Here is a 17,389-nt window from a genome sequence, read left to right on the forward strand (position 1 = left end):
TTTTTCGAGACTATACGGTGTGTACCTATGTTTAGCTCAAAGGACTTTCGCCCTCCAGTACTTATTAGAACTGCCTCGGTTTTGTTACCGGCTAAATCTAACTTAGTCTCGTTAAGCCATAGTTGCACTCTCGCTGCAGCATCGTTGCACTTTTCCTTTAAGTGGTCAAGTTTCCTATCAACTACCACCAGGGCAATATCATCGGCGTATCCCACAATTTCGGCGTTTGGCGGGAGCTTCACCTTCAGGACTGCATCGTACAGCATCGTATTATCCATGTTATGTAGGAAAAACTCTCAGACATCTTTTTGTGGAATATTTTTACGCTCTAGATTTCCCTTTTATAGATCAATTTGACTTTTTTATGAAAAGTTCAAAACGACGATTTAAATATAACTTCTAAGCAATAAAGTGTTCTATAGAAATATTTTTTTTTTCAGAAGATTTCATCAAAGAGATATGCATGGCTTATAATACTGTTGAGTGCTTAGAACGTCGGCCAGAATGTACTTCAAAAAATCGTTTCAAACCTTTGCCATATTTTTGAAGAAAAATGTACTCTACCGCTTAACTAAAATCGCCCAAAGCGTGGGTTAAAAATATGTCGGTTGTGTTCGATCGTTAGAGAGACCAGTTAAATAAATAGTTGCCCTTACTTCATGTCTCCAATTGGCTTTACTCAGCCAAAATAATGTAGAGGAAGCACTGCCCACTCACTCTAATACTCATCTCGTCAATATTACTAATTTATTTTATCCCCATCAGTTAGAATAGATTTAGATTGATGGATTTAAGTAGGTCAGTAGATCTTAAGTGAAGACTCAAAAGAGTTAAGCAAGGTAGCCCATTTTACTTAAAACGTAAAAGGAAAGTCAAGAAGTATGGGAAAAGAGAGTAGACAGATAGAAGGGCTATTTTATGGTTAACTCTACTTCAAACTTCCGTGATTATTGTATGACCCTGATAAGTTTGGGATGCAGAATTTTGTCAAATGCTGGCAACATGGACGGTGCCCGCGATCCATCCAACAAGCAACTGTAGTTTGTTGATGCTCAGCTTTACAAGGAATTCCGCTTCCTCATTGTTCGATTTTTTCACTTCCGTTTTTGGTCTTGCAGTAGTCCATGAAAAAATTGTTTTCCAGAACTCCCAAGACGGATTCTGAATATCTCCATTAATCTCTAAAAAGCAAACTATCACTGCACTTCGTTCTAAAGGATATATCTGACTGACTGGTAACGAAGGAGATTTCTCTAACAACTGTCCAAAATATCCCTGTATTCAGAAGTCCGATCGTCCAACCGCCATAGTTTATAAACATTAAGTTATGCTTTCCATTTCAATTCAACCGGGCTATTCGGGTCATGTTCTTCGATTTCGATGTAACTCAAATATGTTGCTCTCTGGTCAAAATAATGAGAAACGTATTTTTTTGTTCGCCCGAAAAAATTTTTTTTCAAGAGTTATCGGTAATTTTGTTTTTCGGCTCAAAATCGATTTTTTTTTGATTATATAAGAAAATTATTTTTTTAAATGCCCATAACTTAGTCAAAAATGAACCGATTTTAATAATTCTGGGTTCAAAACGATCGTCATTACTTACACGAGCGAATTCATGTAGAAACAATTGCAATAAAGTAGTTGAAAATTTTTTATTTTCCAAAAAACAAAAAGTGCGAAACAGGTTTTTTACTCAAAAATTCATTACTCAAAAACAACTCATTTTAGCTACTGGGCATTCAGCTCAATTGAAGTTCGAAGTGTCCTCTTGATTTGAAAAAAGTTATAAAAAAAAACAAAATACACTTTTTGAAATATTAAATTTCGAAAAAATTTAAATTTTTTTTCTGCTAAATAAACAATGTTCAACTACTTTTTTGCAATTGTTTCTGCATGAAGTCGCTCGTGTAAGTAATGACGATCATTTTGAACCCAGAATTATTAAAATCGGTTCATTTTTGACTAAGTTATGGGCATTTAAAAAAAAAATTTTCTTATATAATTAAAAAAAATCGATTTTGAGCCGAAAAACAAAATTACCGATAACTCTTGAAAAAAAATTTTTTTGGGCGAACAAAAAAATACGTGTCTCATTATTTTGACCAGAGAGCAACATATTTGAGTTACCTCGAAATCGAAGAACATGACCCGAATAGCCCGGTTGAATTGAAATGGAAAGCGTCAAGTACCTTAGCTGCTGTTGCAATAGCTTCACTTACATCTTTAGATCCGGAGGAAGCAAGTTAAACAAAGAATTAAAACAGCTCCTGGGGATGTGATCATATCCTCCGTAGAAGTAAAAATACGATTTTCTGCACCCTGCTGATCATTGAAGCCGTGGATTTCACCGTGAGTCTTCTTTACAAGACTATAGCTGGATGCAACCATGCACTTGAATAAAAATTTATAGTTTTGGTTTGTCAATCGATTTCTCATTGACCTCTATTTCTGCTACTCAAAAACGGCTTATAAAATATGTTCCATACACTGGGTTTGCTGAAATATGATACATTTTTGCTTGACTTAATTCCCCAAACAATTTGTAGCTGTCACCGGTAAAATAGCATGTGAAAGGTCACTAGCAAGAAAAGCAAAAATCTACTAAATATTTCATACTCGTATCGTTTTGTATATATATGCGATGGACATACTATATTATATGTACGGATAAGAATTATTATAGACCATTTATTTAAGTTATCAAAATAAATTACTGAACTGTACCTGCAAATTGTCTAAAATGCAGAGACCAAAGTGAAAATATTCATGAAAACTATACAGACGTAAAATATACTATATACGTATGCATGTATCTCCATGTATACATATACATACATACATACATATATGTAAACATGGAGATATTCTCATTTTCTGCTTTTTATTTGAAAATATTTTAGATGCAGAAAGACGAGTTTTTCTTGCTGTTCAAGAGGCAAAGAGAGTTTGAGGTTTGCTGTTTAAGAAATATATGTATCTATATTTAACTTACAAACTATTTTAAGGGTTTCCCAAAATTTCACTCCTTTCTTCAGTTGATTGCTTGTATTCAAATGTAGTGACGGAACCGACGGAAGAAGCTTGGTATTGAAGCTTCTTTAAAAAATTATTGCAAACATTCATACATATGTATATATTCATTTTCATGCCCATGCGCATGCACATACATACATATGTATGTTGTCACCAAGCGGCAATCGATTTGATTTGATTTTCTCACATTTCTTTGAATTTCTTTTGTTTAGAGAGTTTGCCCTTTTTTAGTTTTCAGTCACATTTTGTTACCTTTTTTTCTGTTTTTTCTTGTTAATTAAAACGGAATTGCTTGTTTGTGTTTGCTTAGGCTTATGGCCAAATAAATTCGAAACATAGGCGATTCATTGTAATGAAAGAATGGAAAAACAGCTTACTTTATCATATTCAGTCTGAGATTATACACTCCTATACATACCGGATATATGTATTAGCATATACAGGTCAAAATTTGAAATGTGAAGGTTGTTGAAAAGACATAAGGCACATATTATATGGTAAATAGGTATTTGGGCTGCTGTACTATCAGTTTGTTAAATTAATATAAAATAAATGTTAATTGAGATAAGACACAACGAAATAAAATGAGATAAGATAAGACTATATTTACATAAGATATATATATACATATATATATATAATTGGCGCGTACACCCTTTTTGGGTGATTGGCCGAACTCCTCCTTCAATTTGTGGCGTGCGTCTTGATGTTGTTCCACAAATGCAGGGATACAATCGGAGGTTTGCCATTGCCTGCCGAGGGGCGACCGCTATTACAAAAAACTAATAGTACCGACCGCCGTAGCCGAATGGGTTGGTGCGTGTCTACCATTCGTAATTCACAGAGAGAACGTCGGTTCGAATCTCGGTGAAACCAAATTAATAAAAACATTTTTCTAATAGCGGTCTCCCCTCGGCAGGCACTGGCAAACCTCCGGGTGTATTTCTGCCATGAAAAAGCTCTTCATAAAAATATCTGCCATTCGGAGTCGCCTTGAAACTGTAGGTCCCTTCGTTTGTGGAACAACATAAAGACGCACGCCACAAATAGGAGGATGAGGTCGGCCAAACACCCAAAAAGGGTGTACGCGCCAATTATATACTATATATAATACATATATAATAGTAGTACCGACTGCATATCAAAAAACATCAAGTATACAATTGATGCTTACACCTATTGTTTTTTGTTTCGCCGAGCTGCAACTAATATTTGTGGTGTGCATCTCGATGTTTGTCCAGAATTGAATGAGACCTGCAGTATTATGCGGCCACCAAACAGCAGATGTTTTTTTATGAGGAGCTTTTTCGTAGCACAGATGCAACTGCCGCAGCAGTCGGCAGCAACAGCACCCAAAACCAAATAACATAAACGCAGCACAAACCTCTCACAAGCAAAAAATAAAAAGCGATGATTTTAGCTAAGGCTGGGCAATTGCAAAGGAAGTGCTCAACTGTTTCTTCCTCTTCCTCATCTCTACAACTTCTACAATATTCTTGGGAGAATACTCTTAGCCTCAAGGAATCCCTGCCAAATAGCCAGTGGCCGGTGACACAAGCCACGACCTTCGAGATATCTTCTCTTGAGAGGCTAAGCAATTCCTTTGTCCTTTTCTTGTTTATTTGCGGCCATAATAGCCTGGCTGTTATGCATGTATCTTCATCTTTCCATGACCTGTTGGCCTCTTGGATAATTTTGGTTTTCATTATTAATTTACTCGTGGCCATAGGTATCCCAATGATACTTTTGTCATTGAGCAGTTGTAGAGCAGTACTTCTCCTAGCTAACTAATTAGCTTTACAGTTTCCCTCAATATCCCTGTGTCCCGGAACCCAAATAAGGCTGACCTTGAATACGACGCTAATATCATTTAGGGCTGCCCGGCATTCCTGTGCAACCTTTGATCTTAGGATAGCCGTATTCGTTGATTTAATGGCCGCCTGGCTATCGGAAAATATGTATATTTATAGTCGTTCGTGTTACGGCATTTGTATTTAGATATGTAGCTACTTCTTTTATAGCTAGAGCCTCTGCCTGATAGACGGTGCAGTAGTCTGTTTGTGAACGGATAGTTCCAGTATTAATCCCTTCAAAAATACCCCATACCCAACCTTAACGTCTAGCTTGCAACCAGCTGTACAAAAATTTAATCCCCCCTTCTCCATGGCCTTGCTGGCTGCATTCCCTTCTCGACTTGAAGAGCTTGTCGGAGGTGAGTCTAGGAGTAGAATAGTCTATTTCTTGTTTGTGACCATTCAGAGGGTGCAAAATACAGGCGTGGCCAAACCGCCGTTCTTTCCACAGCGCCATACTTTTGAGTCTAAGCGCCGAGGCGGTGGCCACGTGGTTCCCTACGAGATTTAGTGCAGGCAAATTGATTAGCACTTCTAGCGCCTTGTTTGGGGTGGTTCTTAAAGCACAGGGTATGCATAAAAGGGGTGTTCTTTAGACCTTAGTCATGATTTTAGCGTAACTCGCCTTTTGAGCAGATGGACACCATACAAGTATTCCATATATTAAGATTGGTCTAACTACCGAAACTCTAAGCCGACTCCGAACGGCATATATTTTTATGAGTAGCTTTTTCATGGCAGAAATACACTCGGAAGTTTGCCATTGCCTACCGAGGGGCGACCGCTATTATAAAAATGTTTTTCTTTGGTGGCTCACCGAGATTCGCACCGACGTTCTCTCTGTGAATTACGAATGGTAGACACGTACCAATCCATTCGGCTACGGCGGCCGCCATATAATGCAGCGTTGGCCTTTTTACTCTTTCCTCAATATTAAACTTCCATGTAAGTTTCCTACCTAATATTAGTCCTAGGTACTTGACATTATCTCTCAAAGGAGTCTCCACACCCTTAAAAACCAATGAGTAGATTATAGAAAGCCTATCTTTCCTTGTAAAGAGAATTATTTCAGTTTTTGCGAGTCCCCTACTCTCAGTCCAGCTCCTAAGCATGGCCACGTTAGAGCGCAGAATGTCCATAAGGGTGTTAGGATATTTGCCTTTAACAGCAATTGCTAGATCATCTGCGTATACAGTGACGTGGCAACCCCCTCCGTCCAGGAGGGCGTTTAACGCTAAATTCCAGAGGAGAGGGGAGAGGACACCACCTTGAGGTGTGCCTCCGCAGACCTGTTTACTTAGAGTACTGCTGCCTAAATTAGCCGTTACGTTTCTTCTGACGAGTATAGCTTCTATCAGGGCAACAACGTGAGGTTCAACTCCAAAGTCTCCTAAAGCATCTACTATAGCGCTCGCCTTTATATTGTTGAAGGCACCTTCTATATCTATGAAGGCAACCAAGGCAAATTCTTTATTTGATAAGCGTGTCCCCACCAACCCGACAAGCGATGGTAAGGCGGTTTCTGTAGATTTCCCTTTAGTGTAGGCATGCTGCGCCGAGGAGAACTATTTATTGGTATAACGCCCCGTATATACTCGTCCACTATTCTCTCTAGAATCTTGAGAAGAAAAGACGTAAGACTAATTGGTCAGAAGTCTTTGGGGTTAATGTGAAAGGACCTGTCTGCCTTGGGTATGAAAGAGACTTTTGTCTCTCTTCACCCTAGCGGAATGTGGCCCGTGTTAAGACAACTCTAATGATAATTTTAATAAACGGTGAGACAATATTCCGTGATTGCTGCAATTCCGCAGGATAGATGGTCCAGGTGATTTATAAGGACCAAAAGGGTTGATAACCCATTCAATCTTTGCGTTTGTTACTAGTAGACTTCCTAAGTCAGATTGTCTTTCCTGATTAGCGGAGTCGTTGCCTAACTCTACTTTATATACTAAATGTCCGAGTTCTTTTTTGTCATGTATTTTTCTAAGTTTTTATGTTTGTATTTTCTATGTACGAATGAGTTGAAGTTTGTTTATGTGTTTTGTAGTTTTGAAAAATACTCGTGAAGAACGAAAGTAAATGTGACCTATACATGCATTAGATTTGCATTTAAATATGTATATATTTTTTAGTTTAAAACCATATTACTTGGTTGTCCGAGTTCTTTATTGATCCATTGTACATAAGTTGGAACAAAGAACAACTATTGTATAAAGAGCAGATAAACTTGAAACTTGTCTTAACATAGATTTTATAGCATACCTGCAGAAACTGTGTTCTTCGTGGACATACTGAAGCAAGTCATCTGCAATTGTGATGATAAATTTAAACATTTCTCGCTTTTCTTTCAGCACGTACACACATACATATGTATGTAAATGGAATACGAAAACATTTGCAAACGAATCGAAATAATCGAATCGAAAATTCCACTTGAATTGATCGCTGCTGGGTTTGCTGCTCGTTGCAGCAATACGATTTAGATCTTTAAGCACATCGGTTACTGGCACACTTGTTTTATTGTTATTTGTGTTGCTGGCATTCAATTTGATTTTTCATTTCCGTTGCAACCGACAACAAATACATCTCAGTGGTAAACATTAGAGATGCATAGAAAAACTTCTCTGCAGAGAAATCGATTAGGACCGAATTGGAACATTTCTAGTGACTAGTATGCACTTACTAAATGCCTCTTGTATGCAGACCCTGCTGAATAATTCATGGCAATACTACTCTGATTGTTTCGGATTAGTTATAAATTAAAAGAATATACCTGTGGGCAAAAAGTAAGGTGAATTTATTTGTCAAACTTCGCGGGATTAAAATTTCGCTCTAGTTATTTTTTTCATGAGTTGGCAGCACTGTTAATAACATCTGGGCCAACTTTCATGTGGATGTCATTATCAGTAATATATTTACGCTTGTGTTTACCAAACGACCAAGAGTGCATTTTTCGATTTTTACAATGTCTGATTTGATTGAGCAGAGAAGTGCCATCAAATTTTCTTTGCGGAATGAAATTTCGGCTGTGGAAACGTGTAGCATGCAGAAGGCATTTGATGATTCGACCATGGCGCAGAAAAATGTTTATAAGGGGTAGAAAGACTTCAAAGAGGGTCGAGAACGCGTTGATGACTTGGAGCGCTCCGGACGACCATCGACGCCAACAGATGACCAACACGTCAATAAAGTGAAGGAGTTAGTGCTCAAAAATCGTCGGTTGACTGTTAAAGACCTTACTGATATGATCGGAATAAAACCATTTCGAAAGACCATTTGGGCCTACAAAAAGTCAAATCTAGTTTGGTACCGAAAACTCTCGGTTCGTTGGAAAAAAGTCGTCGCGTTGATGTGTGCGAAACAATGCTTTCAGGACAAGCTCAAATGCATCATTACGGGATATGAGGCTTGGATTTATGCTTACGACCCTGAAACAACCGACCAATCAAGCGAATATCGTGCTAAAGGCGAAGCCAGACCGAAAAGAGCACGTCAAAGTCGTTCAAAAATAAAGGTCATGATGACAGTTTTTTTCGATTTTCGTGGTGTGGTGCACTATGAATTCCTTCCACCTGGCCAAACTGTTAGTAAGGAATATTATTTGAGCGTTATGCGTCGTTTACGTGAAGCAATTCGTCTAAAAACACCAGAATTATGGGCCAACAACTCTTGGTTTTTGCATCACGATAATGCACCGTCTCACACTGCACTCGTTCTTCGTGACCATTTCGCCAAAAATTCCACGCATATCGTTCCGCAACCACCGTATTCGCCTGATTTGGCTCCGTGTGACTTCTGGCTATTCCCAAAACTCAAGAGACCACTCCGGGGAACACGTTTCGAGTCGATTGAGGAGATAAAAGCTGAATCGAAGAAGGTGCTGATGGCTATACCGGAAATGGACTATTTAGCATGTTTCGGGGATTGGAAAAATCGTTGGCATAAGTGTATTTCATCAAGAGGGGATTATTTTGAAGGGGATAAAATTGAATAATAAAGATAAATAAAGATTTTTCATTTTAAAACCAAATTCACCTTACTTTTTGCCCACAGTATATGGGAAATAAAATCGCTTAAACCGATGATGCCACGATAGTTGGGGAAGTAAGGCCGGTGCCTTAGAAGCTTCCGGGTCCGTTGGTGGAAAGAGCCAAAAAAAACTTAGTTTATATGTTTAAATTTATTTACAAATTTGATAGCTTGCATGTTATTAAAATCGAGAAATGACACAATTTCATTAATTGCATTTAAAGCAAAAAAAATTTAAATACTATGTTCCAGCAACTTATTGCTTCAGCGCCAGACATCTGGTATTTACCTGGTTGAGGGGCGATTGTTTGTGTATATACATTTTTCAGCTTCTTAACTAATACTGATGTTCGCAATCGGTGAAATCGGAATAGCTTCGAGCTTGAATTTTTTTATTAATTTAGGTGTTTCCTACAGACCTCACATTACTTTATGTGTGTATATACATTTCTATAATTTTATTTTATTTTTAAAACATACTCAATGTGTGTATGAGCTTGTGAGCTCTTTCGTCGACACTTACATGTATGCTGCGGAAGAGTGTATTCGCTTATTCATTCGTTTGTTTATTTGTTGATTTTTCTCGAAGTTGTTGTTGTTGTTGCTGTAGCAAAATGTCAATTCTCAATTGATTGTAAACTTGCAACGTTTATTCGCCTCAACGTATATTTACCAGCACATGTATACCACGCAGAATGCTTGAGGTGCTTGACTGCCTTACAATAGCCAGCAGCTGCGGAAAAGAAGTGTTCCTGCAGCTCCAGCTGTGAGCCGTAAGAAAATGTTGTGAGCAAGCACATCATATGTAAGTGTATGTATGTGCATGTAATGGCATGCATTCTCTTATACACGGTCTGGGTTTGTTTCTTTTATATGCCACTTTTTACCAATTCTTTGCTTTGCTCTCAGCGCAAATCAACAACTGGCTTGCTTATTGTATTTTCTTTAATTTATTGTGGGTTTTTTTTTTGCGATTTCCTCTTTCTGCAATCGATATTATTTTTCCTCTGTGTATTTTTATCAGCAACACAAATAACATCTCTATGTATTTTGCGTTTTTTACTTAATGATTTCTTTTCGTTGGTTTGTCTTGTTTGTGCCCCTTGATGTATATACATATGTATGTATATGTGTGTCTCGCTCTTGGCATATTTGGTCCTGGTATTTCCTTTTCCATTAGTGAGTTTTCCGTTGCACAATTTCTTGATACGACTGCCGGACACATTGTGCACCCTACTCTGGGTTATACAGCGCATGGTAACAAGTGTATAGTTTGAGTTTTTTCCCATTCTTTGCCTTCACCAACAACTAAACTATACATTTTTGCACCATGATGCACTATGCATAAAACTTAAATCGGGCTAACATTTTAGTTTTGAACAGAGTGTATAGGTATGTATAATATATTCGTCTGAATCTTGCAAAAATTCACGTCTACGAAAAACCCGTAGTTTATTAACGTACAGAAGGTCTTCTAAAGTCTCCTCAACATCCTCTCTGCATTTTCTGCATTTGTCCGTGTTAGCAATCCCTATCTTGTACGCATGTGCAGCCACTAGATTATGACCTGTTAGCATACCTATAATAGTTCTGCATTCCTTTCGCCAGAGAGTAAGTACGAATTGAGTCAGTTTTTTGTCGTTAGTTCTACAGATGGCTTTTGCTGTTTTGCTTGTGGTCAGGTTAGTCCACCTAGTTTCCACTTGCCTTTTCACGAGGTCATCCATTTCGTTGTATATTGTGTTTAGCGGTTTTGGTATGTCGTTCTGTTGTTCAAGTAGTAGTCTCACAGCATTTTTTGCTATCTCATCTACTATTTCGTTCCCCATAATGCCTTTGTGACCAGGTACCCAGTAGATATGCAGCCTACTGTTTCCGGCTAGCCTTTCTATGACTTCCCTGCTCCGTCGAACATTTTTGGACTTAATACAATATGAGCTTATTGCTCTTATTGCTGCTTGACTATCCACGTATATATGTATTAATTGTTGAGTTCTTTCTTGTTCTAGTGTAGGCTAGCTCCGCGGCTTTCCCTACAGCAAAAACTTTCGCTTGGAAAATACTGCTGTGGTCTGGCAGCTTGATAGGCTGCCTTATTCCTAGTTTTGAGGCTCCCGCTCCCACTCCGTCTGGAGTTTTCGAGCCGTCTGTATAGATAAGAAAAGTTCTATGGCCAGGCTTCATGCCTTTGTGCCATCCTTCGTCTTCAATTGTAGTGCGAAACCTTCTCTCCCAATTAAAGTACGGAGTCAATTAGTCCGTGCCACCTGAGCTCCACTTTCCTATTGAGCTGTGACCGAAGGTTCATGGTGGCATGAGGTCAATAGGTGGCATGCTGAGTATAATTTCCAGCGCCGCCGTTGGAGTGGTTTTCATCGCTCCTGTTATACACAGAGCAGCGAGTCGTTGAATCCTTTCCAGTGCCGTTAAGTATGTCAGTTTTCTTGTCGCAGTTACCATACTAAGGTTCCATACAGCAATATCGGTTTTCGGATAAAATTGTGCATATTTTATCTACTTAAATAACTATGTTGATATTATATCGCAGTAATAAAATAAAAAACTAATATTATAAATATATACAATATTCCACTGTGGAACTCATATACGTGTGTCGAAACGTATAATGCCCAATTAATTTAAATTTTATATAGAGTCCTATAATAGTAACGGTCGTGGTCTGGTGTATTTGTGCGTGACACACTCGTGTAAACAGAACGCTCAGATTTTCGTAGCGGATATGAATTAACAAAATTTCAACCCAAAAAGCTTCAGTCGCCTACAGACAACTGCTGACAGTATAAAGGCTTGAAATTTGTAGGGCTATTGATCCTATGGGCCTACATCTAAAACACACTACAAATTGGATCTTAAGTTTTTTACTAATCTGATATTTTTGGGATTAAATAGACGTAATTTGTGCAAACTCCTTAACCTTTCCCAACATTTGATAATTTAATCTTCTCAATTTCATAAAATTAACGTTTTTCCTAAAGTAAAAAATCTTAAAAATTTCTAAGTACCTATGTTATGATTATAACTAAAATATACGAGTATTTCATATCAGATGAATTATGCATAATGTGTAAGTCCTGAGCTTTTTTTAAGTGAACGATGAAACATATTTCAGCCAAATATCTCTAAGCTGCTGGAAATTCAAGCACAAAAATAATTACAATAATGGCAAACAAGTAAGTCATGTAAGTTTCCGTCACATAATACTCAGCAATATTTGTATGTGTGTGTTGAATTATGTGGCAGCAAGTAAGTGCCATGAGCTGACAGTGAACAGTATTAAGCACAGTTATGACAACACGGTTATAAACACTTCAACATGTACATAATTTTTATTTGTACTTACACAGTTAACGAGGCAGTCAAAAAGCCAAAGAAGCAAAGGGTTATCAAACAGTGGTGAGATGAAAAGAACTGAAAGTTAGAGCAGAAGGAAGAAAATGAATATGATTGGTACTCGTATGTGCAAATTTGAAACAAGTACACATTGATAAATACCAGCGCACATATATACACAAAATGGCATAGGTGTTTAAAAAAATGAATGTGTGTACCAATATGAACAGACGAGCAAACCCAAGCACATGTAGATGTATATTTGTGAGGTCTTAAACACAACTTTTAATAAAAAGTAAAACGAAAACATCAACAAATCGCATGTCAAAGTAAAGTAAATCGGAGTGGTTGTAAACCCGGCATGGAGTGTGAAAATGTGGGATGACACGTGCACTCGTGCATTTACTCACATGCATTTTTAACGAGCACACAGTGAGCGGGAGACAGGTGCTGAGCATACATACATACATACAATCTAAAATCTACTTTGAGTAGCAAAGCTGTGAAATTAAGCTGAAATTCACGTGCGTTCTGCAACAAAGCTTTTTGGATTTACTTGTATTAAAGGAGGAGTTTTAGTGAAGTAAAATATGTATATGGTATACATACGAGTACTATACAATTGCGAAGTTGTAACATAAACTGATGTTATAATATGCAGTGAAAAGCATTCAGTGGAGTTAATGGTTCATAACAGATTCTTATTTTCGATTCTGATGACAATCAAACCTGAATTCGTTTTTTTTTTATAAGCGACTTTTAATCATTTTTAGAAGTGTTGTGCAATTGCACCTAGCATATATAAAAGGATACTAGTTAGCAATTTTCCTTTGATAACACTGGCACACAAAAAAACAAAAAGTTGTCTGTACACCGGGTGCCACCTATCTACGGCCATGTTTTTCGACCTGCTGAATACGAATTTCAAGTCAGTTTGGGCCGTCCAGTCTTCAATTACTAGTAAATTGCAAAAAACCCCAAAAATTAGCGAATTAATGGTGTTCGTATTACATTTTGAGTACCAACATTTAATTGCACTCTCGTAGGCCATTCTTTTTTCACATAGTGATTCTTCCTGTCTCTGCTATCCCACAAACATAGATAGCAAGGATATTTTGTGAATCCTGATTGTTGGCCTAAAAGAAGTGTTGCGATTTTGAGATCCCCGCAAATTTGCCATTGGTGTTCTGAATATTTTATCTTGTCCAATACAATTTCCAAATTTTCATAGGTCTCCTTAAGCTTCGTCGAATGGGCTATTGGAATTGGCGCTAATATGTTTCCAATGTGAAGCAAGACAGCTTTGAGACTTCTAGTTGATGAATCTATAAAGAGTCTCCACTCATCGTCTTTACAGATATTAGGTTTTAATTGATCAACCAAGCTTTTAACATTGGAACAATACACCACCGAGTTCTCATCGTCCTTTGTGAAAAACTTCCGGAACTCCTATTCTCTATTCCGATAAAAATAAGTACGATCGAAATTAGTATGTAACGGATCAAAATACAGTAGACTCGCGGTTGAGGGAACCCCGGATTGAGGGAACTACTCGGTTGAGGGGACCACAAAGATTCTTTCATTGAGTACTCTGTAGAGGGAACCTTCAATCTAATAAGTACCGAGTAGAAGGAACCTCAAAATTTTTATGCAATTTCAGTTATTTTACAGCTATGTTAGAATGCGTATATGATTGGTATATACATATACATATACATATGTATATTGTGTACATTGTCGAGTGTAAAGCTATTTAGTTCGGTTCAGTGCGTTGAAACAATTGTGCGAAATAAGATAGATACTTTTGCTAGTTAACTATGAAAGTGAAAAGGTTTTTACCCCTCAAAACAAAATCTGAAATCATATAAAAGCTCGATAAAGGCTTTACATTAAAATCATTGGCTTATCAATATGGTGTTACCAAATCGACCATATCACGTATAAAAAATGGCAAAAGAAAGATTTTAAAAGCATCGAGCATTAAACGAAAGTCTCTGAAGAAGGGTGAGTTTGCTAATATGGAAACTAAGCTATATAAATGGTTCATCACTCAAAGAAGGAAACCTTATTAAAGAAAAAGCTAAAGAACTGCATGCAAAAATTTATGGGAATGGAAGTGGCTTTAACGCAAGTTCGGGCTGGCTAAATGGATTCAAGCCTAGATTTGGAATTAGATTGTTGAAAATTTGCGGTGAAAAACTGCCTTCTGATCAAGAAGCAGTGCCAGCATTCAAGGCAAAATTTTGTCGACTAAAAAATGATTTACAGTTGGATGAAAACCAGGTTTACAATGCTGACGAAACTGGATTATTTTGGAAATTACTGCCAGACAAAACATATGTTAGCTCAAATGAAAAAAATGCGTGCGGAAGAAAAAGTGAAAAGGCGCGAGTCACAGTTTTACTGTGCACTAATGCAACTGGCAAACACAAATTAAAGCCATTAGTAATAGGTCAAGCCAAAAAACCACGATCATTCAGAAATTTTCAGCTTCCGATGAACTACAGGTGCTCAAAAAGAGCATGGATGACTGCGGACATTTTCGAAGAATGGTTCCACAATTTCTTTGTACCAGAGGTAAATTAAATTATTAAATCATAACATAGGTAAATAATAAATTGAACTAAATCAATTTTTTTTTTGTTTTTTAGGTTACCACATTCCTAATATACAAGGGTCTAGGGGTCTACCAGGCAAAGCTGTTTTAATCTTAGATAATGCACCGTGCCATCCAAAAGAAGTGTTATTAAAAACAGAATGTGGTTCAATTTTCGTTTTATATATGCCACCAAATGTAACACCCCTTCTCCAGCCGATGGATCAGAATGTAATAAGGTTAACCAAGTTGCACTATAGAACAAATTTATTAAAATCAGCTATTGCTAAAGAAGAAATAGCCGAATTAAAAAAAAAATACTTTGAAAGATGCCATTTGCCTTTTGACCCAGGCATGGCAAAAAGTCGATGCAGACGTTATTAAGAAATGCTGGTGTTCATTACTTGACTATAAACTTCCGATAGACAATGATGAGTGTATCGAGGATGATGTGCCTCTCAGTGTTTTAAGACAGCAGATAGTTGCACAACAACATTCCGAATTTGAAGAATTACTCAATTTAACTGAAACTGCATTTCCACAGGTAAAAAACACAATCATTACAGTTACACGTGCACTTAACATGCCATATTTTTTTTATTTCAGTCAAACCTAAGCGTCAACGAACTAAGAATATGGACAGGAATAGATGACAATTGCGCTAATGGTACTGAGAGCGTTATCGATGATGTTAATCAACCTGTTGAGGCATCTGATGAGGATGAGGATGAGCATGACGAAATACACGGCGACAAGTGTACAATAGAGGCAGCTGAAGCCATTAAAATTTTTGACAAAGTAATCCATTGAACCGTACACAATACCAACTCGCTTGAACACAACATTTTTCTTAACAATATCAGGGATATTGCAGAGAAAAAATCACTGGAAGCGAAGAAAAAACAAAGTACTATATTGGACTTCTTTAAATAATATGTGTTTATTATATGAAATAAATACACTACACAAAGTATGTACCTCTACCTTACATACAACATTAATAAAATATTTATAATCCGCCCACTTCTGTACATGTATAATTTCAATCTCAATTGAAGGGAAAGTCTGGGTTGAGGGGAATAGCCCCTTCACGAATTAGTTCCCTCAACCCCGAGTCTACTGTACTTAAAAAATTATGCTTTCCTCAGATCTCAAAATTTTTTTTTTGCCAAAACATTTACTCGAAATTGAAGGCTGGACGTCCCAAACTGACTTGAAATTCGTATTCAGCGGGTCGAAAAACATGCCCGTAGATAGGTGGCGCCCGGTGTACAGACATTTTTTTTTTGTGTGCCGGTGTAATTAAACTTGTTTTAAGAAGAGATTTACGAAGCTACTCGCTATCCATAAGGTCTGCTACCATTGCCAAATTTCCAAATTTTGGAAAAAACAAAAACATACCGAATGTAAAACTTCTCACCAAACGTTGAATTATTCACTGCTTAGTGATTTATTATCTTCAAAATAATCGGAACCACTCATATTCCAATATAAATAAATAAAGATTTTTTTCCACAATTTTGGCTTTTTGCGACAAATGTTATCCAAATACTTCATTGCACTCGCATAGTTTTTCCGATTGACTTGAAATCGAAAAAAGGGGCTAAAGAAATTTATTTTCGAATTGAAATAGGTGACTGTTTTGCATGTTCGCTAATCTGAGAAGTACCATTTGGATAATTATGGATAATCATTAGGCCGGGTCGATTTGTGGGGAGGCAAAAAAATCGACTATTGCTCTGTGAAAATCATATTCTAGGGATCAAAATAAGAAACTTTGCCGAAGGAACCATATCTCTAAAAAGAAAGCTGATGTCCCCCAATTCGGGTCGAACTTTTTAGTTTCTTTTCTCATGTAAAGGCCAAAAATGGTGATATTTTGAAATGATTGTATGGGGAACCCCCCAGGGGAGTTCCAGAGAGTGTGCCACTGGCATGGGTGGATCGGCCGTCCAAAGTTAGTGGGAGTCGGTCATACATTTGGACTCGATTGGAGCACTCTAAATGGGTCAAAGTGGGATTTTTCGTTCGACCCAAATTGGGGGACATCAGAATTCGTTTTAGAGGTATGGTTCCTTCGGCAAAGTTTCTTATTTTGATCCCTAGAATACGATTTTCACAGAGCAATGAGCGATTTTTAAATCGACCCGCCCTAATAATCATACCACACAGCGACACATAGGAAGTACCGAAACACCATAATGATTAAGTCGTCTCATCCTCGGCACATCATGCATAACCTTCTATACCGATTAGAGCGGTGTACCAATACAAGGGTTCTTAAGTTCTGAGATAAGCAAGTAAAAAAAAATATTTAATTATAGTCGAAAATGGCGTTTTGATTTTTCAAAAGAATTATTATAAAGAAAATTTCTTTGGTCCAATAGGCATGAGTTTTATTTAATTGAATCCCAATTTATGTGGTATCCAATCTTTTCAATGGTAAAATTTCCATTCAATATTGAATATATGTGAGTGGAATAATTCCCGAGCATGTCTAATCCACATGGTAAGTCTATGACGATTT

Source organism: Anastrepha obliqua, chromosome 4 (assembly GCF_027943255.1).
Source record: "Anastrepha obliqua isolate idAnaObli1 chromosome 4, idAnaObli1_1.0, whole genome shotgun sequence".
In the NCBI taxonomy this organism is placed as follows: domain Eukaryota; kingdom Metazoa; phylum Arthropoda; class Insecta; order Diptera; family Tephritidae; genus Anastrepha; species Anastrepha obliqua.